The sequence below is a fragment of the Zingiber officinale genome, chromosome 7A (assembly GCF_018446385.1).
Source record: "Zingiber officinale cultivar Zhangliang chromosome 7A, Zo_v1.1, whole genome shotgun sequence".
NCBI lineage: Eukaryota > Viridiplantae > Streptophyta > Magnoliopsida > Zingiberales > Zingiberaceae > Zingiber > Zingiber officinale.
In genome coordinates this window covers 6,610,646-6,626,529 of record NC_055998.1, presented here as the reverse complement: position 1 = coordinate 6,626,529, position 15,884 = coordinate 6,610,646, and the positions used below count along the sequence as shown (strand labels likewise).

Here is a 15,884-nt window from a genome sequence, read left to right as displayed (position 1 = left end):
GTGGGAGATGTTGGAAATGGGGATAGTGGAGAACGTGGCCTATGTTCCCCACTACACATAATGGAAAAGTCCATTATGCCCCTAGTGTATTTCCCTATATAAAGGGGGTCCGTCCAAGGCTCAGGGTGTGTGAAATTGCGAGTGTGCGACGAGAGTAAGAGAGAACATCCAAGGCGGTGGGATTTGGTTTGTGGAATTGCGGAGGGCTTTCCGATCTTGTGATCGCTGTTCCGACAGCGAGTTTTCGGTACTGCCGACTGCGGATCTGCGGGAGATCGCTGTAAGTTTTTACCGCATTTATTTTTAATTCGCCTTTCATGCATTTAGTATAATCTACATCTAGAGGGGGATAAAACTTTATCCTCGTTGTAACAGATCACGTTTGATGTGTTTCGGATAAAAATCCTGGCCCGGGCGCCTGGATTCCGATGAGTCCGAGCACCCAGACCAAGAAAGTCAACATCCCATTGACTTTCAGTACCGATCTTCCGCTCCTGTTTTGCTCGCCTTGGTCTGGGTCTTCCGTTCCGACTCTTCTCACTTGGGTGATCTTGGCCATCTGGAATAGGGCTCACCCTAACCCAACTTCCGGCCTTCGAGCAATCTTTTGCTTCGGCTTCTCGTCTCTCGGAAACGTTGCGTGCCTTCTTCTCATCCGCCCACGTACTTTTCCCCAGCACCTCGTCCCTCAGACGCACCAAGCCCGTCGGCTCTCTTCCGTGTCACCCTTCTCACTAATTACGTCTTTTGCTTGATTTCCTGTGCTCCCAAGTTCTTACTCACTTAGACACAGGGATTCAAAACAACAGTACCTAATTTGACTTTGTTAATCATATCAAAACTATCTTGAAATACTAATAAATTTTTCTCAAATTATTTATCTAAATATTAAAATAAAAATATGAATCCTTTTTCTGTTTGTTTGGAAGACGTTGCCACGAGATGCAACTTCATTTAAGGTATAAAGTTTTAGAGTTTCGTAATTCACAAGTATGCTTATGTGATTTATATCACCAAAGAGTGGACTCGGGTCTAAACTATAAATGTGTGTTTGGTTCTAGTTATTATAATTTTAGTTAGTTTGGTTCTAGTTATTATAATTTTAGTTATGTGATTATTAGATAATTATATAAAAAATTATAATAAAAATTTATTTATTTAGAGATTTTAATATATAACCTAGTTTAATATTTTATTGTATTATCCTTAGTTATAAAACTAACAATACATATTCTTTTATGATTTTTTAACTTTATATTTTTTTTTAATTTTTTTTAACTTTTATATCTATCTATCTATCTATATATACAACTTTATTATTTTTATTTAGTTTTTATAATTTAAAATAATTTTTTTTGGTATAAAAATTATAAGGGTATTTTTATCCCAAAAGTGTAAATATGGGGAGGATATTTTTGATTTAAAAAATTTAGTTAACTCTGGAATTAAAAAAAAAATTATTTTTTTAAGATTTTTTATTCAAGATTGTATATTCCTTTTATTAATATATCGGGCATGAATCATTATTAGAGATTTATTAATTATTTAAATTAAATAAAATTTTTGTTGATAACTTTAAGTGAATAACTTCTAACCAAACCCATCCTATAGAATTGACGTGACACATAAACATTCTAGAAGCCACCAAATTTTTATGACACTTCAGAGATTAATCTCATTTTATTAGAAATAAATTACAGGGCAATCCATATTTCATTGGAAAGTCACGTATGCCTAATTTTTAACAAAATAAACAGTGTTCAAATATAATATTCCTATAGGAATTATGCCCATTTTGACTAAGTCTACTTGGAAAGACTTGTAGCAGTCTTTGGGAAAGACTAATCTATACGGGAATTCAAAAATTAACATGCTACTCGGAAATTAGAAATAATTAATCAATTTTTTATATTATTGAATATTTTCTTGATACTTGCAAGATTTTAAATCTTTAATGTCTTTGCATGTTTTATTTCATTATTAAACACACCTTTCATTAATGAGGTTTTAGAAAATGTAAATCTCATGTAAAATAGTTTGACTCATTTGTATGATTGTTCTAAGTCTAGCATATAATGACAATCTTTTGTATTGTTGGGCCAATTATTTTTTAGATTAAAATATATTATGAGGTTTTAAGCTTGTTATAAAATTTATTTCCTTATTATCTCTCTAAACTCTTGATTGATTCCTTAGAGTGGTCAATATTGAGAGTATATTGTATTACCTTATATTTCTCCTACACTTGCCAATATGCATCCACAGTTCATAGCGTTTAGTGGTGGAATTATCTATTGCTAATCAGTTGCTATTCTCAAATAATGACAGATTAGCAACCGATTATTTCCGTCATTATAAAATCGGTCATAACATCATTTAGCGACGAAATTTTAGTTCCGTCACTAATTAACTATGGAATTAAAGTTTTTGTCTCTAAAATTAGCGACGGATATTAACATTCAGTTGCTAATATTAACGACAAAAATTTAATTCTGTCGCTAAACGTAGCGACAACAAATTTAGTTCCATCGCTACTTAGCGATAGAATGAAAATTTCATCGCTAAATTCATAAACAAAATTTTCTATTTCGTCATGGCTCTAGCGACGGGAAAAAAAATTCTGTCACTAAACTTTAATGACGGAATCTTTAACTATGTCGTTAATCAGTGATGAATATTTAATATTTCCTAGCTAAATTTCATAAAAATTTTAATAGAACCTTCCCATTTTCCCATTTTCGTATTCTCCCTGTTTATATATATATATATATATATATATATATATATATATATATATATATATATATATATATATATATATATATATATATATATATAACCAAACAATAAACCATTATTAGGGAGCGTTTGGTTAAATGATGAGAATCACTATGAGTATGAGTTTGATAGTAAGGTGGAATGAGAATAGAATGAAAATGAAACCCATCAAATTATATGAGTTTGGTTGATTTCTATAAATCTAGTAATCATTCCCAAAATGTCATTCCCAAACCCACAATCCAAATACTATTTTTTACTATCATTCCATTCCCTCATTTATAAATTCATCAACCAAACATCCCTTAATGATGGTTTCACAACACATTCACATTCACAACACAACATCCAATTCAACACATTCACAGCACAAACGATACAAACACCACAACTCATTCACAAATCCTAATATTCACAAATAACATAAGATACATATCAAAACCAATCCAATAAGTTTTCAAATTAAATCCCAACATATCAAATCCAATCCAACAACGATGAATATCTCAAATTTAACTAATAAACATTTGAATCTAATAATCCAAATACATTTCTAATGAAAATAAAAACCTCCTAATGAACATATCTAATCCCATTCCAAATCTAGCTAGTAGCATCTAATCTTACAGAAAGTATAATACAATATGCTATTAATAAAATAAGAAAAAAACTACATCAATAGGATTATGACTGACAAATTGAATTTAAACCAAAAAAGGTGAACACTATAATAAAAAAATGTTAGCTATATACTTATTTTATATACTTTAATGCGAGTTTGGATATCTGCTTATAGCGATATATAGAATATATCATTATATACAATATTTCTAAAAAATATAATACAATTAGAGATGCATCTAATATGAAATTAATAAATCTATTTTGCATGTTTCATGAGTAATAAATAAAAAAAAAATGTTAAAGGTCAACACCTTTTATTCATCTATTGATTAGTATCGTGAGGGCCTTGAGGGGTCTTGTCTTATGAGAATCAAAATGATGCGGCATTTGATTCATTCGAGCCATGAGTTCTTGCATTTCCCACTCAATTGTTTATATATTGTTTGGGCTTGCCGAGATTCTTGAAATTCTTGCTCTAATGTTGAGAGTCAATTATTCAAATCTTGGTTTTCTTGCTCTAAGGCTTCTACTCTAGTAAATGATCCACTGGGATGACTACTAGCCCTAGGAGTCATCACACGATCATATACAACTCTCGCCTAGGACCCAAGACCATAGAGGGTGGAGGTTTTTATTCCTACCACCGATCACATCATAATAAATTTCATTTAACTAGTCAGTGGATAGAGTCTATACCTCACCTCCCTCTGTAGCAAGTTGAGACGCATGTGCAACTCTAGTAGTCATTTCTTTCTATTTAAATAACAAAATAGTCATATAAGATATACAATTAGAAAAACTGTTAAAGATATTCAATTTTATATTTTTATATCTAATGTCTTTGATCGATGATCGATAAATGTGTCATCCTTTATCTTGCGTGTCTTGGTAAATACCTCCCAATAAGTGGAAGGTCATTCTAGTTCATTTGCCTGAATATTAAATAATGTAATTAAAATAAAATAAATTCATTAATAATTAAAGAATTCTAATATAACTTTACTAATTGTAAACTCACCAAGTATATGACATGCTCTACGATCGATCGGGATCTAGCAGTATGTTTTGTGGATCCGATACTAGGGCCAACCAACTCAATATTTCTGTTGACTTGAGTTGTCATTGAATTTATTTGTCATCTGGGTTGTAGATAGAGGATGACCTTGTACCCTTTTTGTTTATATTTGTATAACATATGTTTGTGGAGTTTGGCACAAGCATTGCTCCAGGTTGCATAAAATGTCGTCTCATAGCGTGGCTCCCAGGTATATTTTTTCTGCAACAATAAGCTACAAATTAGTATAAAAAGATTAAAAAATCTGATAACAAAAATTACTTATAAAAAATTCATCATAATAAAAATCTCTCATCCCTTGGTTTACATGCCTCCATATAATACTAGAAGTGCATAATCATTCTTTAAATTTCGACGATATGTATATTGCCACTTGATGACCATCTGGAGTAAAAATACATCAAAAAATTATAAATATTAGAAATATGGTACAAATAAAAAAATAGTTGAATTACAAATTGCTAATAACACCAATACTTACCAACTTCTAATAATCTGCAACATAGTCTAGTCACTATGTGCTGCTGCCTGATCTACTGTGTCTAGATTTGCATAATAACATTATAACACATACATATTCGAAATAATAATCAAATCAAAATAATAATGCCTAATATGATATAACTAGTGAGATCTACATGTACTAAAAAATACACAATTACAAGTATTGAATTGGTGAACATTAATGCTAATATTTAATCATTATTACAATCTAAAACATTAACATTTTACATGTCCTCCTCACTAGACTCTGTTAGTTCAACAAGTTCCTTACTGTTGGATATCTCTCCATCATCTATCTCCTCATAATATACATTAATATCTATAAATAATTGAGATGTTGATTGAATATGAGAATCTACTAAATGTATCTCCATTTATTCATTTTGAAATGAATCATAGTTTTAGGCCATGATGGAGTTCGGTATTTCTATGATCGAGTGAGGCTTCATTCAACAAACTTTTAACCATTCACTAGCTCTTCCTCTCTTCATCGGATATTCAAGATAGAAAATTTGACTCGCTCTTGTACCATGAAAATGAAAGATTCATACTTGTTAAATCTTTTGTTTGAATTAACCTTAATTAAATTATAGTTTGAATGTATTTTGTTACCTATTCTTGGAGTCAGATCATAGCAAGAACAATTAAATAACACATACCTTTTTATGGGTATTATTGTTGTTAATAGATCATTTTACGCAAACAGTAGAATTAAAGTATAATTTGCGGAATTCCATTGTGCTACGTAGAATTTAAAGCCATTAGCATAGAACCAGAGTACACTCTTATCATACGGAGAGGTCCAGATATAAGATTGATTATCCTTTCATCTTGCATATTTAATATTCTACAATTGTTCACCTATAAAAGTAGTTATGATATAAATTAGGTGAGAATTTGATATGGATGTATGAAAAATAATTTATTCTCTAACTTACATAGATTTGAAACCATAATACAAATTTAGTCTCTAACTTTTCCTCTACCTCACTTGCACTGATTACTTGATTTTGTATCTGTAGTTGTTATTCATAGAAGCTGTCATTGAAGGTAATTTTAAGACAATTGAGGTACTAAATAAACATAAGGGGATAAGTGTTTTATTATATCAGTGAGCTCACCTTATGTAGGGTTTGACCTATCACAATTTAAGAGTATATATGTTCTTACAACATGATATTCTTGTTGATTTAACCATCTCGAAATAAATGCATCCATTGTCTTACCAAGAAATTTAAAATAGAAAGCATCTTTAGGTCTATTGGTTTATTATCATCAAAATTTTGAGGACACTTGTGATGCCTAGTTTTTACATTATCAACAAAATAATACGAGCAGAAAGATGATGCTTCTTCAACCAAATAAAAATTATATATTGACATTTCAATTCTTGCTTTGTTATAAATATTATTATTTAATTTTATCAAAAATAGCTCAAATGGATACATCTATCTATATTGTATAGGACCAACTAGTTGTGACTTATAAGGTAGGTGAATTGGTAAATGTTCCATTGAATTAAAAAAACTGGGTAGGAATATGTTCTTAAGCTTACATAGTATGAAAGTAATGTATGTTTCTAGTTGAAGTATATCGACTGTTAGAATACACCTCGCTGTCAAATTTCTAAAAAATAGACTCAATTCTATAAGTGTTTGTCAAATATTATTAGGTAGTAAGTCATGGAAAGCTATTAAAATAAGTCTTTGCATGATCATATGACAGTCATGACTCTTCATTCTAAACATTTTTAACTTGTTCATATCCATGTATCAGGCCATATTTGAGGCATACCCATTAGGGAATTTGATTTCTTTTAACCAACTATATAAAATTTGTTAGTACCCCAAGGTAGTTTTGATGTGATCAACCAAGTCAGGTTAGGTCATGTTGGTATTTAACCTCTATGTCTAAGTGTGCAGGAACTTAGGAGCATAAGAAGTTGAGCGAAAGGCGCAACTAGCAAGAAGGACGACACGGGAGAGAGTCGACGGGCTCGGTGCGTCCGAGGAACGAGGTGCTACGGAAGAGTATGCTAGCGGATGAGAAAGCGGCGCGCAACGTTTTTGAGGGACAAGAAGCCAGAGCGGAAGAATACTCGAAGACCGGAAGTTGGGTTATGGTGAGCCCTATTCCGGATGACCGAGATCACCCAAGCGAGTGGAGTCGGAGAGCAAGATCCGAACAAATGTGAACGGAGCCGGAGCGGAACGTCGGGACAAAAAGTCAACAAAATGTTGACTTTCCAAATCTGGGCGCCAGGACTCCGGGCGACCAGAGCACGATTTTATCCTAAACGCGACGTGGTGCGTTCCATTACGACATGAATAAAAGTTTATCCCTCAGGCACTTGGAACCTTTCTAGGCACCCCGATTAGGGCCATAAATACAACCCTGGTCCCAAAAGCAATAGGACAACACTTGTAATTGATTTCTTTTTAGTCTTGTTTTGTAATTGAGTGCTTTGACTACTGTAAGAGACTTCTTCACCTGAAGGAAACATTAATGAGCTTTTCATCTCCCTTGAATTAACAACCTTCCCGGTAGTAACCAAGTAAATCTTTTGTACCTCTTCCTTTCTTTATTTAGTCTTTTATTTCTTTTATGCAAGTGTTGATTCTTATAAAGCTATAAAGTTTGAGGAAGATTCATTTTCCTTTGCAGGCCTATTCACCCTCCTCTAGTCGGCCGCCTAGGGTCCTATAATTGGTATCAGAGCAGGTTCACTTCAGCTAATCGCCGAACGAAGCACATGAGATGGTCGGACCAAATATCTACCCATCGAAGTTTGAGAGAGAATTCGCGGGCTAGAAGAAAAGATGGAGGTATTCTTTAAGACAAATTTTGATTTACTTGTAATAATGAAATTCAATTTTATAGCACCTGAGGGTAAAAAGGAATACTAATGGACGAAAAAGGAGCAAGCCGACTTCGTGGTAAACAGCAAAGCAGAGTTTCACCTGCTTAGAATTTTACCACAGTAAGAAGTCAACCAGATGAGAGCCTACGAATCAGCCAAGGAGCTCTGGGAGAAATTTCTAGAACTACACGAAGGGACCTTGGAGGTAAAACTCGTGAGACAAGATTTGCTCAGGAACCAGATCAACAACATCAAGTTGGAAGAAGGAGAAACCGTTGTACACCTTCATGCAAGAATAAAGGAACTCATCACCAGACTCACGAATCTCCAGAAAAAGGTAAGTAACCGAGATTCGCTAAGGTACGCACTTAACCCATTTCCTAGGACTACTGAATGAGTATCATTAGTAGATGATTATTATATATCTAAGGATCTAGAATCAAGTACTTTAGAAGAAATGATTTTAACTTTTGAAGTCCATGAAATGAGATATGCAGATATGAAGAAAAAGCCAAAACACAACATTGCCTAAAAGGCAAGGATGGATGAATGAGATTCTGAATCTTCTCTTGATGACGATGAAACGACATTCATAGTAAGTAGATTTAAAAAATTATTTAAATCTAAAAGATTTAATCAAATACAGGGTACAAAATGAAAAAGAAAAGTAAGATGCTACCATTATAATAAAGAAGTACATGTGAAAGATAACTGTCCAAAATTGAAGAGCAAGGACAAGAACAAGGACAAGGAGAAGAACAAGAAGCCAGCCCAGACCAAGTATAATCCAAAAGCGAGGTGGGATGAAACGTCGTCCGAATCGGAGATAGAAGCCCTTGCCGGACTTGCGCTAGTGGCAAGTCATCAAGAAGACGAAGACAAAGCAAGCTCATCCGAAATGAGCATCGAGAGCATCGATGAAGGTGGAGCGACATCGAAAGAAAGCAGCACTTCAGGGGAGCTTTAGATTATGGGATCAACAAAGTAAGTCAGGCACAGTCTTTTCCTCCTGACAAGTTATTTCAGTTTTTAAAATATTATAAAAATATTACTATAAGTTAGAAAAAGAAAATAAGGAATTAAAATCAACCTTAGCCGGTTCTTGTTGATTAGAAGATTTCGACAAATTAAAAATTGAAAATGAAAAATTGAAAATTGAAATAGAAAATTTAAAAAATTATGCATGCTCACATATTCAATATATTAGAAAATACAATGGATTAAATTGGTACTTTAAATACCACAAGGGTCAAATTGGGAACATATCATAAAAATATATTCCTAGAAAATTTTTGATTAATCTTGTAGGAAGAAATCTATTTTGGGTTCCAAAATCGTATTTAGATTACTGTTTTTGGACTTAGGGTTTTTAGAAAGAAAATTAAATGTTTAATTTCTTTAAATAACTTTGTCTGGAAGTGGTTGTTGTTCCAATAACCAAGAAGGCCTAGTGCCTCGCCACATCTTGGAAGTTAATTAATGAAATAAATGTTTAATTGAATAACTGTGAAGCATTTAATTATTTTAATTAATGCTTTAAGTTGTTTGTCAAAAATTTTGTTAGAAAAATTCTGATCGTTAAAATTTATTTAACAAAAGTCATATTTGTTAGAGTTATTTTAGTAAATTTAATTTTCTATATCTAAACAACTCTTCAAAATCTTTTTATTGTTAGAAAATTTTCTATAAATTAGTTATCCAAATGTAAATTTTTAAAAATTCTGCTTAACACTCAACTTTTTGTAATTAACCTTTGTTAAATTTTTTTCAACAATTAAAAGAGTTTTTTAATTTATTCCTTAGACTTTGTATATTTTACCCCATTTTAATGTGATCAAAGGGGGAGAAGGGAAGATTAAGTTTAGGGGAGGTATTTTAATTTTTAATTTTTTTACACTTTATTAATTTACCAATTTGATTACCTTGTTATCATTTGTTTTTGTTATTACCCTAACTTAACTTGGGATTGCTCACATCTAAAAGAGAGAGATTGTTAGTAACCTAAGGTAGTTTTGATGTGATCAGCCAAGTCAGGTTAGATCCTGCTGTATTTAATCCTTGTGTTTAAGTGTGTAGGACCTTAGGAGCACAGGAAGTCGACTGAATGATGCAGCTAGTGAGAAAGATGTCAAGGGAGAGAGTCGATGGGCTCGGTGCGTCCGAGGGACGAGGTGATGCGGAAGAGTACGCTGGCGGACTAGAAGGAGGCGCGTGGCATTTCTGAGGGACGAGAAGCCGGATCGGAAGACTGCTCGAAGGCTAGAGGTTGGGTTTGGGTGAGCCCTATTCCGGATAACCGTGATCACCCAAGCGAGTAGAGCCAGAGCGAAAGACTCGGACCAATACGAGCAGAGCAGGAGCGGAAGGTCGGGCCAAAAAGTCAATAGAATGGTGACTTTCTGAATCCAGGCGCCCGGAACCCTTCTTGGAGCTCAGAGTAGGATTTTATCCAAAACGCGACGTGACACATTTTGTTGTGATGGGGATAAAAGTTTATCCCCCCAAGCGCCTAGAACCCTTCCGAGCACCCCAACCAGGGCTATAATTACAGCCCTGGTCCCAGAAGAAAAAGAACAACACTTGTAATTTATTTCTTTTCATTGAGTGCTTCAACTGCTGTAAGAGGCTTCTCTGCCTGAAGGAGACATTAGCGAGCTTTTCATCTTCCTTGGATTAACAACCTCCCCAGTTGTAACCAAGTAAATTTTTTGTACCTCTTCCTTTCTTTATTTAGTCTCTTATTTTTTTTATGCTAGTGTTGATTCTTTTAAAGTCATAAAGTTCGAGGAAAGTTCATTTTCCTTTGTAGGGCTATTCACCCCCTCTAATGGCCGCCAAGGGTCCTACAAAACTTGCTTACCTTCTTTGTCCAATGTATAACAAGCCTGTGAAAATTGATTTGTTGTTTCATTCTTGTGCAACTCAAGTCTTTTAACTAGTTCTTTTAATTCCTCATGTGATTTTGCGGTGTCTTTATTCTTCTAAGGACATTCATCACAGTATTGAAGATATTATCGAAAAAAAATCTCAACATGTATCACATCTAAATTACATCGAATGAGTAAATACTTCTAATATGGTAGCTCTCAGAAAATGCTCCTTTTTTTCCAACCATACTTGTACAATCTAACAATGTATTTATTTATCTCATCAGAACCATACTAAGATATTGGTAGAAATCTATAGTTGTTTATTTAGTCAATAATTTCTTCACCTGACTTGATTGTTGGTTTTATGACTAAAATATTTTTTTATGAAAACTTTTTTATTTCACCTAAAAGAGTGTTCATTTGGTAAAAATTTATAGTGATTATCAAACTAAAATACCTTTCCATTGTAAGGTAATGAAAATATGTTAGACTCTATCATGCAATGTGAGCATGCTAACTTACCAGTCGTGGTCCATCTCGACAACATTGAATATGCTGAAAAATCACTAATCGTTCATAATAACACAACATGTTGGATCCTTTGGTTGTTTTGATGTGATCAACTAAGTTAGGTTAGGTCCTGTTTGGTTTTGATCCTTGTGTTTAAGTGTGCAGGAGCTTAGGAGCACAGGAAGTCGAGCGGAAGACGCAGCTGGCGAGAAGGACGACACGGGAAGGGAGCCGACGGGCTCGGTGCATCCGAGGGATGAAAGAGTTGCAGAAGAGTACACCGGTGGATGAGAAGAACGTACAAGACGTTCGAGGGATGACACTACAAGAATTTCTAGATTTAACCACACCTAATAGACAACAGTTTTTCAAGAAATTGTTGTCTTTTTTCCATTTAACAACAGTTTTATTGAAAACTGTTGTTGTTCACCATAATGTATTTAAATAACAACAATTTTTCAAAACACTGTTGTCTAATGTGTGTCAAAGACAACAGTTTTAAAAAACTATTGTCTTTTAGTGTTTCTTATGTGATAATATACAACAGTTTTATTAAACTGTTGTCTATTGAATATTGTTGAATCCTAAAAACACAACAGTTTTTTAACTTCATGAAAAAAACCTAAAACCCACTTCTCTGTGACTCTTCAAACGAACAAAAACCTATCTCCGACTCCTCCTTCAAGACTCCTCCGCAAAAGACGCTCCTCCTCCAAATTTGACTTTATTTGGAGGTCAAATGATGGAGATCAAGCAGAATTAATATGAGCCGTTGATCCAGATCAAAAGAAATCTTCCTCCTTCATTCATATCTAAGTCATCCAACCACTACTAGAAATAAGGCCTATTATGACATTTTCTTAGTCACAGTTAATTTTAAATGTCAATATAAATATTTTTTAATGACACTTAGTAAAAACAGATTATTTATAAAAAAATTATTTTATTAGATCACCTATCGTGACAAAATTTATAAATGTCATTACAATTTAAACCAACCTATTTATTTTCACTGACCTAGACTCCTCTTTCCTTACCGTCGTTCCTTTTCTCTTCAAATCCCTACCTTTTCTCTTCGCAGCTTCTTCCCTCTCCGCTGCGAGCAGGGAGCCGCGAACAGGGAGGATCTCTTCTTCCCTCTTCGTAGCGACTAGGGAGGATCTCTTCTTCTCTCTCACTGGTTTTATTTCTCTCCGCAAGTTGATCCTCAAACCCTAGCCAAAATGGTGATCTCTAATTGAAGATCCAAGCGTAATTCTACGATGTGGCACTTCTTCCTCCTCATCATTGGAATCTTTCCTATGGCATTCTTTATCCTCCTCCCTTCCACCACCACAGTACCGGTGGTGGCCGATATTGAGTAGAATTCGTCATCTTTGGCCTTTGATCTGTACTAACCTAGCCTCTATTTTTCATGTAGATCGATGCTGACCCTCCGATCAAACCTCTTAAACAAGCGAGCGGAGCTGATACTGAAGTAGGTGGAGACCACGCCGTCGTTGCCTCTGCCTACATCTCATACGCGCGTCGTCTCAATCTTGAGTGCTCAAAGCAGATGCGGGTCTTCTCTGAGTTAGTTCGCAACCTCTCCCTTCTCCTCAGTGCCTCCTTTTTTCGCCTGAACCATTTAAGTTTTTACTTGCCTGAGATGTACATAAAATTGCACAAAATTCTATTCTTGGATGATGATATTGTGTTGCAGCGGGATCTCACAGCATTGTGGAAAATTGATATGGATGGGAAAGTGAATGAAGCAGTTGAGATATGCTTTGGGTCTTTTCACCGTTATGCACAATATATGAATTTCTCACACCCCTTGATCAAGGAGAAGTTTGAACTTGATGCGTGGAGGAAGGGAAAATGCATTGAAGCAGAATCTTGTAAGTTACCAACTTTCTAGTGGTATCATTTGCAAAATTACATTTGTTGTTTTACTAAAGAAATTATTGTTAGATGACTATAACTTTATTTTGAGTTAACATATTTTATGAGAAACATTGACTATTATACAACATGTCATATATATGAATTGGTTTGATACCATTTAGTTTTGTCATCACTTTTATTGTATTATCACACAGTTTATATTTTTTCTCTCTATTCAAGAAGATGATGATATATAGATTTGCTAATTTAATTTTGATGTAAAAATTTTGTTCTAAATTTCCTTTCATTTTTGCATCTTTGAAATATTATGGATTTGCACAAAGATGCTCAAATATTTGTGTCAGTTTAATGCAATGATGTAATATGATCCTTTTTGCTGCAAGAGTATTTGGGCATGCATAGAATGCATTTACTACAAACTGAGATTTTTAGGATTTTATCTATCTTCTCTTCCTCTTTACCTTTTCTTGTATTTGCATGTATATTGTTTGAGTTAGTGAAGTACCATTATCAGAACGAGTTAAGTATGAGGTAATAATTTATAATTAATTTAATGATCTTACTATTTTACTTGCTTGATCTTCAATTAAAAAACAATTGACCACTATGTTTATCTTCAGCCTGGTCTTTGAAATGGAAACTGAGTCTTTTTACTGCATGTTTTCCTTTTTGGTGCTAAATATCTTCCATCTTGAAGTATTCATCTTTTTTACAGTTAGTTTGCTCGAGAAGGGGCATGTTTGCATTGTTTTACTAAAGAAAATCATTTTGATAAAATGGAAAACTAAATATAGCATTTTTGAGGCAACAACTACCAACAATGACTTGCATACATAGTTCTTTCAATCTATCAATGTGCTTACCATATTGTGATACTAACATTTATATTAACAACTAAACACGGAATTGTTTGCCTTATGTATTTTCTATGTAGTTTAATAATTTTAACCTACTGTAATCCTTGCTCTATCTTTGCTAATATTCTTATTAACATAAAACTAAATATTTTAGGAAAAAAAGGGAAGCCGTCAACCTATCCAAACATAGACTTTTTTTCAATGTATTATTCAAATATACTAGGAAAGAGATTGTTGCATAACTTTTTTGCCGATATGATGCCTTATTAGCTTTTACTACCGCTATTCCATTAACATTTAATTTGATAATGATTACTAAAACACTTGCTGTTGTTGCAGAATGAAAATTGAATACTATGAAAATTAGGTACACTTTCACTGGGATTGATCATAATCTACTCGACAACCACGTGACTAGAAATATATCTCAAGGATTTTTGTGAACTTGTCAATCCTCTACCACCATTTGACTAGAAAGGCTAATATGATAGCTTGGACTTATCATCTGGAGGTTGCACTTGAAGGAATGATAGTTTGGCCTTTTCATTTGGTATGATTTTAATTTTTTAGTGAAATATTATTAAGTTTTTATATTTATTGTGTTATTAAAATTTTAAACAAATATGAAATGTATTTGCAGTTGACAATAAGAGAAAACTACTATTAGTGCATATGGAATGATACTTCATCTATTTCTCGTTTGGTATGATATTCAATCTTTTAAATTATTTTTATTAATTTATATTTTCATTGTTTATTTTACTTACACAAGTAAATGCATTGTATTTGTAGGTGGCAAGTACTTGGATTTTGCTTATAATATGATGGTTGAAGATTATTCATATTAAATTAGTTGAGTTTTTATTGTACAATACTTTGTTTGTTCTAAAACTTAATGTTTTGAGTTCATTTTATTAGTATTTAGTTAGTTTTGGAGGTCAACACTAATACTAATACTAATTTGTGTTGATATTACAATAACTTAATGTCATGTATTGTAATCCACGATGTTGCTTAGGAGTAAACATTGCTTTATTTACAAAGTTCATTGCAACAAGTGGTCGCCATAAGGTACTGACTGCCAACAAATAGAATTGTGGGGACAGCTACTTAAAATGTTATGCCAAGTAGATTTTTAATGTTTCTTTTAGTTTAGAGTATATCACAATGAAAAAAATAACAAACCTTGTTAGCTAGTTTTTGTTATATACTTTGCAAACTCTAAAGCTCTATATTACTGGAGACTAGCTAGACTTGTTGTTGTTGAATTGGATTAAAATCATATGATTTTTATTTTCACATGAAGTAAAAGGGTGTTTAGAAGATGCACAAGTAGAGAAGATTTGATCCAACAAAACAAGATACTTTGGCATATATATGTGTGATATATTGTTATGGGTACTATTTAGTTTTGTAAACTTCGATGTTTGGATGTTGATGTTTGGTATTTTAATCATGTTTGGATTGTAGGTTCTTGATCAATGATATTTTGTAGATAACTTGAACTGAAATTGAGGTATGCAGTAATTTTAGTTTGTGCCTAGAAAGAAGTATTGTTATCATATTCAATTGTGTACAGCGTCTTTGTCATCATCATCTTTATGCCATTTACTCTTGGGAAATGACTTAACTTACAATCATACGCTATTTACCTCAGGGAAAAGATAATGACCATACCTAGAAAGGAGAAGAAAAGAAAAGCTAGGAGGGAGGAGAAAGCAGAAAATGCTGCAGTTCTCGATATGGTGTTTAGAAGATGCACAGGGTGTTTAGAAGATGCACAGGTAGAGAAGATTTGATCCAACAAAACAAGATATTTTGGACTTCATATATATGTGTGATATATTGTTATGGGTACTATTTAGTTTTGTAAACTTTTGTGATGTTTGAATGTTGATGTTTGGTACTTTAATGATGTT

General features: G+C 33.2%; 1 long non-coding RNA gene across 6 annotated transcripts; it reads left to right on the top strand.

Moving 5' to 3' along the window:
- The first annotated feature begins 12,230 nt into the window (after positions 1 to 12,230).
- On the top strand, positions 12,231 to 15,652 carry LOC122000845. 6 transcript variants are annotated; one of them, XR_006117225.1, is made up of 7 exons: positions 12,231 to 12,793; positions 12,924 to 13,101; positions 14,305 to 14,515; positions 14,606 to 14,668; positions 14,758 to 14,817; positions 15,436 to 15,481; positions 15,623 to 15,652. It is a non-coding gene; the product is annotated as an uncharacterized LOC122000845 (long non-coding RNA). The 6 variants fall into 6 exon arrangements; XR_006117226.1 differs by lacking the exon at positions 15,436 to 15,481 and having other exon boundaries at positions 12,232 to 12,472; positions 12,642 to 12,793; XR_006117227.1 differs by lacking the exon at positions 15,436 to 15,481 and having other exon boundaries at positions 12,232 to 12,564; positions 12,642 to 12,793.
- Positions 15,653 to 15,884: the final 232 nt, after the last annotated feature.